This window comes from Phalacrocorax aristotelis, chromosome 3, assembly GCF_949628215.1.
Source record: "Phalacrocorax aristotelis chromosome 3, bGulAri2.1, whole genome shotgun sequence".
Taxonomy (NCBI): domain Eukaryota; kingdom Metazoa; phylum Chordata; class Aves; order Suliformes; family Phalacrocoracidae; genus Phalacrocorax; species Phalacrocorax aristotelis.
The window spans coordinates 50,482,838-50,493,305 of record NC_134278.1 but is presented as its reverse complement, the minus strand read 5'-3'; the positions used below and the strand labels follow the sequence as shown (position 1 = coordinate 50,493,305).

The 10,468-nt window shown below is 49.8% G+C and overlaps 1 long non-coding RNA gene across 1 annotated transcript; it reads right to left on the bottom strand.

The window, feature by feature from the left end:
• Positions 1-1,406: 1,406 nt before the first annotated feature.
• LOC142054611 (uncharacterized) lies at positions 1,407-10,164 on the bottom strand. Its single transcript, XR_012659611.1, has 3 exons — positions 8,563-10,164; positions 1,952-2,037; positions 1,407-1,544 (listed from the first exon to the last, which is right to left on the bottom strand). It is a non-coding gene; the product is annotated as an uncharacterized LOC142054611 (long non-coding RNA).
• Positions 10,165-10,468: the final 304 nt, after the last annotated feature.

The window sequence follows — 10,468 nt, the reverse complement described above, 5'->3', positions numbered from 1 at the left end:
CCACATACAGGGTTAAAATGTCCAGAAGCATTAAATTTAGCCTTATGGGACATTTGGAATGCCTCAAGGCAACCCTTAGGACTATCGCCCACTGACGGTCTTTTTGGGAGACATTTAGCTATACTGGGAACTTAAATCCCAGCCAAAACCAGCCTCTTGACTGGAGATGAGCATTTAACATATGATGTTCTAAATTTAGAAGAAAGTTTCAAAATTAAAAGGAAGCATGCTCAGTGGTACTGACCCACCCCTCCAGAGATACAGGTACAAAATTTCCAGCCTGGGGATAAAGCTTTAGTAAAAGTATTTCCCTGTAAACCTAAACTGGAACCCAGGTGGGAGGGGCCATACACTGTCTTGTTAAGTTCTTACTTTGCTGTAAACGTTACAGGGAAAGAAGACTGGATCCACCACTCACATGTTAAATGGCTACCTGAGGATCATTTAGTAGATAAACAAAAACTGTCAACAGAGGAATCTAACACAATTGCTGCTTTGGAGACTGAAACAATTTGAATTTCTGAAGGATGAAGGAGTTTGGAATTTGTGTCACTTTTGTTCCTTTTCCAGAGCTACTTGGATGCAGGACTCCCCAGACACCTGGTTAAGTGGACCACCTGAGACTGTTAATAAGGCGTTTTACCCCTCTTGGTATATATATCACCCTTATAGCAGAGATTATGGAGATTGTATGGGTAAAGTTACTAACATTTGCTGTGCTTATTACACAGGTAAAGGGAATATCTAAGTCTGTACATCCCCATCATGAGTGGAGAGAAAACTTCTATTTTAACTTGTCACAAACCATACTCCAAATTACTAAGAAAACTGTCAGATATGTACTTACCTCCCAAGTCACTCAGCTTCAAGCATTCCTGTTAGGAATCCCTATACCAAATAATTACTTTCCATCGAGACCACATTGATTCACAACAATGGAAGGTGGTAATCCCAGGAGCAAAGAACAAATACGCATCATGTGTAAAATGTCAGGCCCTCCCCAGTCAACTTAAGCTCCTACACAATGGTACTGCCCTTGTGGGCAACTTTAACGATTGTAACCAAACAACAAAAATAGGAAGAGTGGGAACACTTGGGGGCTTTTCCAATGCACCTTGGCCTGTACCTGAGGGAAAAGGGTGTTTTTGGATATGTGGTAAGCGAGCTCGCAAAGCATTACCAGGAGATTGGTCGGGAACTTGTACCTTAGGAACCGTTACTCTTAATATTTCTGTGTTCTCAAGTTTGACTACAGAATCAGGATCATGGTTACGAACATTTGTTCATAGGGTGTCGTGGCTTAGCCCCAGCCAGCAACCAAGCACCATGCAGCCACTCACTCACTCCCCCTGGGTGGGCCGGGGGAAAGAATTGGAGAGTAAAAGTGAGGTAACTCATGGTTTGAGATAAAGACAGTTTAATAGGTAAAGCAAAAGCTGCGCACAGAAGCAAAGCAAAAAAAGGAATTCATTCGCTCCTTCCCATGGGCAGGCAGGTGTTCAGCCATCTCCAGGAAAGCAGGGCTCCAACACGTGTAACGGTTACTTGGGAAGACAAACGCTGTTACTCCAAACATTTCCCCTCCTTCCTTCTTCTTCCTCCAGCTTTATAGACTGAGCATGATGTCATATGGTATGGAATATCCCATTGGTCAGTTGGGGTCAGCTGTCCTGGCTGTGTCCCCTCCCAGCTTCTTGTGCACCCGGCAGAGCAGGGGGAGCTGAAAAAGTCCTTGATCAGTGTAACTGCCACTTAGCAACGACTAAAACATCTCCACATTACCGCTGCTGTTTCCAGCAAAAATCCAAAATATAGCCCCATACTAGCTACTACAAAGAAATTTAATTCTGTCCCAGCTGAAACCGGGACAGTATCCACCCCTTATTCCATACCATTTACATCATGCCCAGGTTCCACACTACCCAATACAACCTCATTAACCTCCACCCACCTTCCCTTCCTTTGATAAAATACACAGATAGTCCACGGCTTTGGTCTCCATCTGTTCTTGTGGTCTTGCAGAACAGGAAAGGTGGTCTGTTTGTGCTGGTTTTGGCTGAGAAGGGGTTAATTCTCCTCACTGTGGGGGTCGGCTACCTTTCCAGCTTCCCGCGCTCTGCCGCGTGGCGTGGCAGGGGGGGCTGGGAGGGGCAGGGCCATGGTGGGGGCGGCTGACCCCGACTGGCCAATGGCAGGTTCATTCCATACCATGTGACACCATGACCAGTATATTGAGGGGGGGGGCAGTGGCAGCGCGGGGCCGGCGCGGCGTCGGGTCGGCGGGCGGCGAGCGGCTGCGGCGCGTGCGGTTTGTTCCGGCGGTTCGTTCCCCCTCTCCCCTCCCTTCCCCCCTCCCCCGGGGCTTTGCGCCTCTCGTTGTTCTCCTTTACATTGCATTTCTGTTGTTGTTTCTTTTAATTTTCATTATTAAACTGTTCTTATCCCAACCCACGAGCGTTACCCTTCTGATTCTCTCCCCCATCTACCGGTGGGGAGTGAGCGAGCGGCTGTGTGGGGCTGAGCTGCCGCTGAACCACAACAGTCTCTTTGGCGCCCAACGTGGGGCTCAAGGGTTGGAGATAACAACAGCTGCTGGTCCCAGCACCATGTTGTCCTTTTTGCAGTTGGTGTTAAAAATCGGTGTTGGTTGTTTGAGTCTGCTGTGTTCTGCTGTGATTAGTAATGTTTTGCCTACAAGATTTGTTATACAAACACTCGTTTTCAGCTTTATCTGGTATTTGGGGTTTTTGCTGAAACCGTTACTGTACTTCGGATGCCACCTTGTTGAGGCAATTAGCAATTATACCTCCTCCTCTGAGAGATTTTATATGGAGGAAATACAGAATAATACCTTTGCAACTTTGTTCTATGATGTCTGTGCCTTTGTTACAACAACGTTTTTGTATCTTGAACATCCTTGGGTGGTTAAGGTGCACTTATTGTTAGTTTTTGGGCATGTTGTTTTGGTTTTGACTAAGCAACTTAAGAATATCACCCAGAAATCTGCCCCGAGGCTTGATAGTTACGAGTGGCAGGGCATGTGGGATAGCATGGGCAAATACCTAGGGCAGTGGGCACCCCCAGTGTTTTGGAGTTTCACCCCCGAGCAAGTGCAGAATCCTAAAAAACTAGTAGAATATTTGGAGAAAGTATGTTGTTACGCTGGGAACTCCAGAGAGACACAGATAACTGCAACATGCTGGGGCCTGGCCCATGCATACCGAGCCCTGCTCAACAGTATTCAGTGCCCCCAGGGGGAAGAGAATGTCTCTGGATTGAAATGCAAAGTGACTGGCACTGTAGACAATGCAGCCCTGACAACAGGCACTGCAGCCACTCAAACCCCCACAACAAGTACCGGAGCTAGCTCAGAAAATAAACCCGTACCAGTATCAGTTGCCCCCATACACAAGACGAAATACGGGAAGCGGACATCAACTCGTTTAGAACGGGATGATGAAGAACCAGGGCCATCGCGGGGAGAGGAGGGAGAAGTAATAAATGAAATAGAGACCACCCGATCCCTGTCCTTAAGCGAGTTGCGAGATATGCGAAAAGATTATAGCCGTCGTTCAGGTGAGCACATTGTCACCTGGCTGCTCCGATGCTGGGATAATGGGGCTAGTAGCCTGGAACTAGAGGGAAAAGAAGCCAAACAATTGGGATCCCTTTCTGGGGAAGGGGGCGTTGACAAAGCAATTGGAAAAAAACCACAAGCCCTCAGCCTCTGGAGGCGACTCCTGTCTGGAGTGAAGGAAAGGTATCCCTTTAAAGAAGATGTTACATATCGCCCAGGAAAATGGACAACTATGGAGAAAGGCATCCAGTATCTAAGGGAATTAGCTGTGTTTGAGGTGATTTATAGTGACCTGGATGATCAACGGTCATCCAAAGATCCAGATGAAGCCGAGTGCACACGACCCATGTGGCGGAAGTTTGTACGGAGCGCACCATCTTCGCATGCAAACTCATTGGCAGTGATGTCCTGGAAAGATGATGAGACACCAACGGTGGCAGAGGTGATAGATAGACTCCAGGATTATGACACAAATATCTCTTCCTCGCTTGTCTCTGCTGTGGAGAAACTATCCCAAGAGGTCCAGCAACTCAAAGAAGATCTGTCCTACTCCCCACCTCGACAGAGCAGTGTCTCAGCTGTTAGGAATAAGTGTCCTTTGGCTCAAAGAAGGGGATACACACCACGGGCCACCCTATGGTTCTACCTGCGTGACCACGGAGAGGACATGATGAGGTGGGATGGCAAGCCTACTTCGACCCTACAGGCACGAGTACATGAACTGCAAGGAAGAACAGTCACTGAGGGAGGCTCTTCCAGGAAAGCTGCTGCTCCAGTTTCCAGCGAGCAAGTCCCCAGACAGAGGAGTAGAAGCGCAGATTTTATTTCTAAGTGTAATAGAGGGACTCCTGATTCACATTTACAGGAAGTGAGTTGTGACTGCCATGATCAGGACTAGAGGGGCCCTGCCTCCAGCCGGGTGGAGGAAAGGGATAACCGGGCTTACTGGACTGTGTGGATCCGATGGCCTGGCACGTCCGACCCACAGGAGTATAAAGCTTTAGTGGACACCGGCGCACAGTGCACCTTAATGCCATCAAACTATATAGGGGCAGAACCCATCAGCATTGCTGGAGTGACAGGGGGATCCCAAGAGCTAACTGTATTGGAGGCCGAAGTGAGCCTAACTGGCAACGAGTGGCAGAAGCACCCCATTGTGACTGGCCCAGAGGCTCCGTGCATCCTTGGTATAGACTACCCCAGGAGAGGGTATTTCAAGGACCCAAAAGGTTACAAGTGGGCTTTTGGTGTAGCTGCCTTGGAGACGGAGGAAACTGAACAGCTGTCTACCTTGCCCGGTCTCTCAAAGGACCCTTCTGTGGTGGGGTTGCTGAAGGTCAAAGAACAACAGGTGCCAATCGCCACCACAACAGTGCACCGGTGGCAATATCGCACCAACAGAGACTCTCTGATCCCCATCCATAAACTCATTCACCAACTGAGGAGCCAAGGAGTCATCAGTAAGACCCACTCACCCTTTAACAGTCCCATATGGCCAGTCCGGAAGTCTAATGGAGAGTGGAGACTAACAGTAGACTATCGTGGCCTGAATGAAGTCACTCCACCGTTGAGTGCTGCTGTGCCAGACATGCTAGAACTTCAATACGAACTGGAGTCAAAGGCGGCCAAGTGGTATGCCACAATTGATATTGCTAATGCATTCTTCTCAATCCCTCTGGCAGCAGAGTGCAGGCCACAGTTTGCTTTCACATGGAGGGGCGTCCAGTACACCTGGAATCGACTGCCCCAGGGGTGGAAACACAGTCCTACCATTTGCCATGGACTGATTCAGACTGTACTGGAACAGGGAGAAGCTCCAGAACACCTTCAATACATTGATGACATCATTGTGTGGGGCAGCACAGCAGAAGAAGTTTTTGAGAAAGGTGAGAAAATAGTCCAAATCCTTCTGAAAGCTGGTTTTGCCATAAAACAAAGTAAGGTGAAGGGACCTGCATGAGAAATCCAGTTCTTAGGAATTAAATGGCAAGACGGTCGTCGTCAGATTCCAATGGATGTGATCAACAAAATAGCAGCCATGTCTCCACCAACTAGCAAAAAGGAAACACAAGCTTTCTTGGGCGTTGTGGGTTTTTGGAGAATGCATATTCCAAATTACAGTCTGATCGTGAGCCCTCTCTATCAAGTGACCCAGAAAAAGAATGATTTCAAATGGGGCCCTGAGCAATGACAAGCCTTTGAACAGATTAAACGAGAAATAGTCCATGCAGTAGCTCTTGGGCCAGTCCGGGCAGGACAAGATGTAAAAAATGTGCTCTACACTGCAGCCGGGGAGAATGGCCCTACGTGGAGCCTCTGGCAGAAAGCACCTGGGGAGACCCGGGGTCGACCCCTAGGGTTTTGGAGTCGGGGATACAGAGGGTCTGAAGCCCGCTATACTCCAACTGAAAAAGAGATATTGGCAGCATATGAAGGGGTTCGAGCTGCTTCAGAAGTGGTTGGTACTGAAGCACAGTTGCTCCTGGCACCCCGACTGCCAGTGCTGGGCTGGATGTTCAAAGGAAACATCCCCTCTACACACCATGCAACTGATGCTACGTGGAGTAAATGGGTTGCACTGATCACCCAGCGGGCTCGAGTAGGAAACCCCAGTCGCCCAGGAATCTTGGAAGTGATTATGGACTGGCCAGAAGGCAAAGATTTTGGATTATCACCAGAGGAGGAGGTGACATGTGCTGAAGAAGCCCCACTGTATAACAAACTGCCAGAAGATGAGAAGCAATATGCCCTGTTCACTGATGGGTCCTGTCGCCTTGTGGGAGAGCACCGGAGATGGAAGGCTGCTGTATGGAGTCCTACACGACAAGTAGCAGAAACTGCTGAAGGAGAAGGTGAATCGAGCCAGTTTGCAGAGGTAAAGGCCATCCAGCTGGCCTTAGACATCGCTGAACGGGAAAAGTGGCCAGTGCTCTATCTCTATACTGACTCCTGGATGGTGGCAAATGCCTTGTGGGGCTGGTTACAGCAATGGAAGCAAAGCAACTGGCAGCGCAGAGGCAAACCCATCTGGGCTGCCACATTGTGGCAAGATATTGCTGCCCGGGTAGAGAAACTGGTTGTAAAGGTACGGCATGTGGATGCTCACGTCCCCAAGAGTCGGGCCACTGAAGAACATCGAAACAACCAGCAGGTAGATCGGGCTGCCAAGATTGAAGTGGCTGAGGTGGATCTGGACTGGCAGCATAAGGGTGAACTATTTCTAGCTCGGTGGGCCCATGACACCTCAGGCCATCAAGGGAGAGATGCAACATACAGGTGGGCTCGTGATCGAGGGGTGGACTTGACCATGGATATTATTGCACAGGTTATCCACGAATGTGACACATGCGCTGCAATCAAGCAAGCGAAGCGGGTAAAGCCTCTGTGGTATGGGGGACGATGGCTGAAATATAAATATGGGGAGGCCTGGCAAATTGACTATATCACACTCCCACAGACCCGCCAAGGCAAGCGCCATGTGCTTACAATGGTAGAAACAACGACTGGCTGGCTGGAAACATATCCTGTCCCCCACGCCACTGCCCGGAACGCTATCCTGGGTCTTGAGAAACAAGTCCTGTGGCGACATGGCACCCCAGAGAGAATTGAGTCAGACAACGGGACTCATTTCCGAAATAGCCTCATAGACACCTGGGCCAAAGAGCACGGCATTGAGTGGGTGTATCACATCCCCTATCACGCACCAGCCTCTGGGAAAATTGAATGGTACAATGAACTGTTAAAAACCACGCTGAGAGCAATGGGGGGTGGGACATTCAAGCACTGGGATACACATTTAGCAAAAGCCACGTGGTTAGTCAACACGAGGGGATCTGCCAACCGAGCTGGCCCTGCCCAGTCAGAAATCCTACATACTGTGGAAGGGGATAGAGTCCCTGTAGTGCACAGAAAAAGTATGCTGGGCAAAACAGTCTGGGTTCTTCCTGCCTCTGGCAAAGGCAAACCCATTCGTGGGATTGTTTTTGCTCGAGGACCTGGGTGCACTTGGTGGGTGATGCGGGAGGATGGAGAAATCCGATGTGTGCCTCAAGGGGATTTGATTTTGGGTGAAAACAGTCAATGAACTGAATGGCACAATGTGAACTGCTATATAATACTGTGTGTCACCTCTGTGTTGTATCAATGATATCAGAGTACGAGCCTCCCAACCCATGGAAGATCAACTATGAAACAAGCCGTGCAGCAGTGATGGAACGATGACTGACTCGGTATGCAGCAACCCAACGCCACACACCATCTCTCCCACCCGGAAAGACTGATACAACAGATGGAGCCCAGAGTCATGGACTGCGTGAACTCAATGGACATTTTAATGGACATTTTACAGGGAAGATCCATGAACTAAGGGAATGATGTCTGTGTATTATGTTAAAGGATGGGAAGGGGAGGGGTGGTGGTTGGTACGGTTGTATTGCATCATATGGGACCTGGGCATGGTGTAAATGGTATGGAATAAGGGGTGGAGAATGTGCTGGTTTTGGCTGAGAAGGGGTTAATTCTCCTCACTGTGGGGGTCAGCTACCTTTCCAGCTTCCCGCGCTCTGCCGCGTGGCGTGGCAGGGGGGGGCTGGGAGGGGCAGGGCCATGGTGGGGGCGGCTGACCCCGACTGGCCAATGGCAGGTTCATTCCATACCATGTGACACCATGACCAGTATATTGAGGGGGGGCAGTGGCAGCGCGGGGCCGGCGCGGCGTCGGGTCGGCGGGCGGCGAGCGGCTGCAGCGCGTGCGGTTTGTTTCGGCGGTTCGTTCCCCCTCTCCCCTCCCTTCCCCCCTCCCCCGGGGCTTTGCGCCTCTCGTTGTTCTCCTTTACATTGCATTTCTACTGTTGTTTCTTTTAATTTTCATTATTAAACTGTTCTTATCCCAACCCACGAGCGTTACCCTTCTGATTCTCTCCCCCATCTACCGGTGGGGAGTGAGCGAGCGGCTGTGTGGGGCTGAGCTGCCGCTAAACCACAACATGTTGCAGGTAGTTACTGGGCACCAAAACCAGGTCAGGTCACTGCTGTGCTTGCACTGCTCCTTGAAAGGCTTGTCCTCCACTTGTTTGGGTGGTTCCTGCTGCAGTAATTCCTGTAAGATGCAACTCAAATCACAGGTTACAACAATTTAAAGGTATATCCATTATAATCTCCACCCCTGGCCCCTTTGGGCCATGTTATAGGTTATAACATTGCAATGAACTCTTCCCCTTGCTCCCAGCCTGGCTAGCAACAAGGGGTTTCTGTGATAGTAATTTCCATAATATGTAACTCAAATCCCGGCTTAGAACAATTTAAAGGTATTTCCATTAGAATCTCCACCCCTGGTCCATCTGAATCAGACCATCAGGTTTAACATTGTAATGAACTCCTCCCCTTGCCCCTGCTCTGGTTTGGACTTATCCACAGACTGTAGTCCTTTAGGGTTGTACCTGCTCCGAGTGGAGCCTTACCCAGGAGCCACAGTCCCTCCAGGGGTACACCTGCTGCAGCATAGACTTATCCAGAGCCACAGTTGCTCTGAGGTGCGCCTGTTCCAGTGTGGCCTTCTGCATGGGCCTCAGTGCTTTCAGAGCTATACCTGCTCCAGCATGGCCTTACCCACAGCTGCAATCCCTCCAGAAGTAAACCTGCTCCAGCACACTCTTGCCCATGGCTGCAGTCCCTCCAGAAGTAAGCCTGCTCTGTTGTGGGCTTATCCATGGCCACGCACTTTGAGGTGCTCTGGCATGACCTCATGCACAGCCACTGATGCTTCAAGCTGTACCTGCTGCAGCACGGACTTATCTACAGCAACAGACACTTTGAGGTGTACCTTCTCCAAGATGGATTTATCCTTGGGCCACAATTGCCTCGGAGGTATACCTGCTGTGGCACAGGCATAACCAAGGCCACAGATGCTTTGAGATATACCTGCTCTGGCACGGGCTTATACACAGCCACAGATGCTTTGGGGTGTCCTGCTCCCACATGGACTCATCCACAGGTCACAGTCCCTTTGACTCAAGTTCATGCTGGAGTTCCAGCCTGTCAAGTGCAGCAGCACAGAAACAGCAGCTTGCCATGTGCAAGCCCGGGCACATGGCCATGGCTGTTATCAGGATGTTCCCAGGCAATGCAGGGTAAGGTGATAAGCAGTGCAGCAGTACAGCAAGCAGCGAAAGCAAAAAGCACCACTAATGAGCACTAGATTTTAAGGCATACAGTAAGTCAGACAAGCCCCATAGCAAGCACAGAAGCCTGCCAATAGACAGCTAAACAGCAATAACTGCTATAAATTCCATCCAGCACATTCCAATCAAATCTGTCATTCTCTCAAACCTTTCGTGCCCCACTTTGGGCACCAAAATGGACTGTCATGGTTTAGCCCCAGTCAGCAACCAAGCACCATGCAGCCACTCGCTCACTCCTCCCGGGTGGGCCGGGGGAAAGAATTGGAAGAGTAAAAGTGAGGTAACTCATGGTTTGAGATAAAGACAGTTTAATAGGTAAAGCAAAAGCTGCGTGCGGAAGCAAAGCAAAAAAAGGAATTCATTCACTCCTTCCCATAGGCAGGCAGGTGTTCAACCATCTCCAGGAAAGCAGGGCTCCAACACGTGTAACGGTTCCTTGGGAAGACAAACCCCATTACTCCAAACATTTCCCCTCCTTCCTTCTTCTTCCTCCAGCTTTATAGACTGAGCATGACGTCATATGGTATGGAATATCCCATTGGTCAGTTGGGGTCAGCTGTCCTGGCTGTGTCCCCTCCCAGCTTCTTGTGCACCCGGCAGAGCAGGGGGAGCTGAAAAAGTCCTTGATCAGTGTAACTGCCACTTAGCAATGACTAAAACATCTCCACATTACCACCGCTGTTTCCAGCAAAAATCCAAAACATAGCCCCAT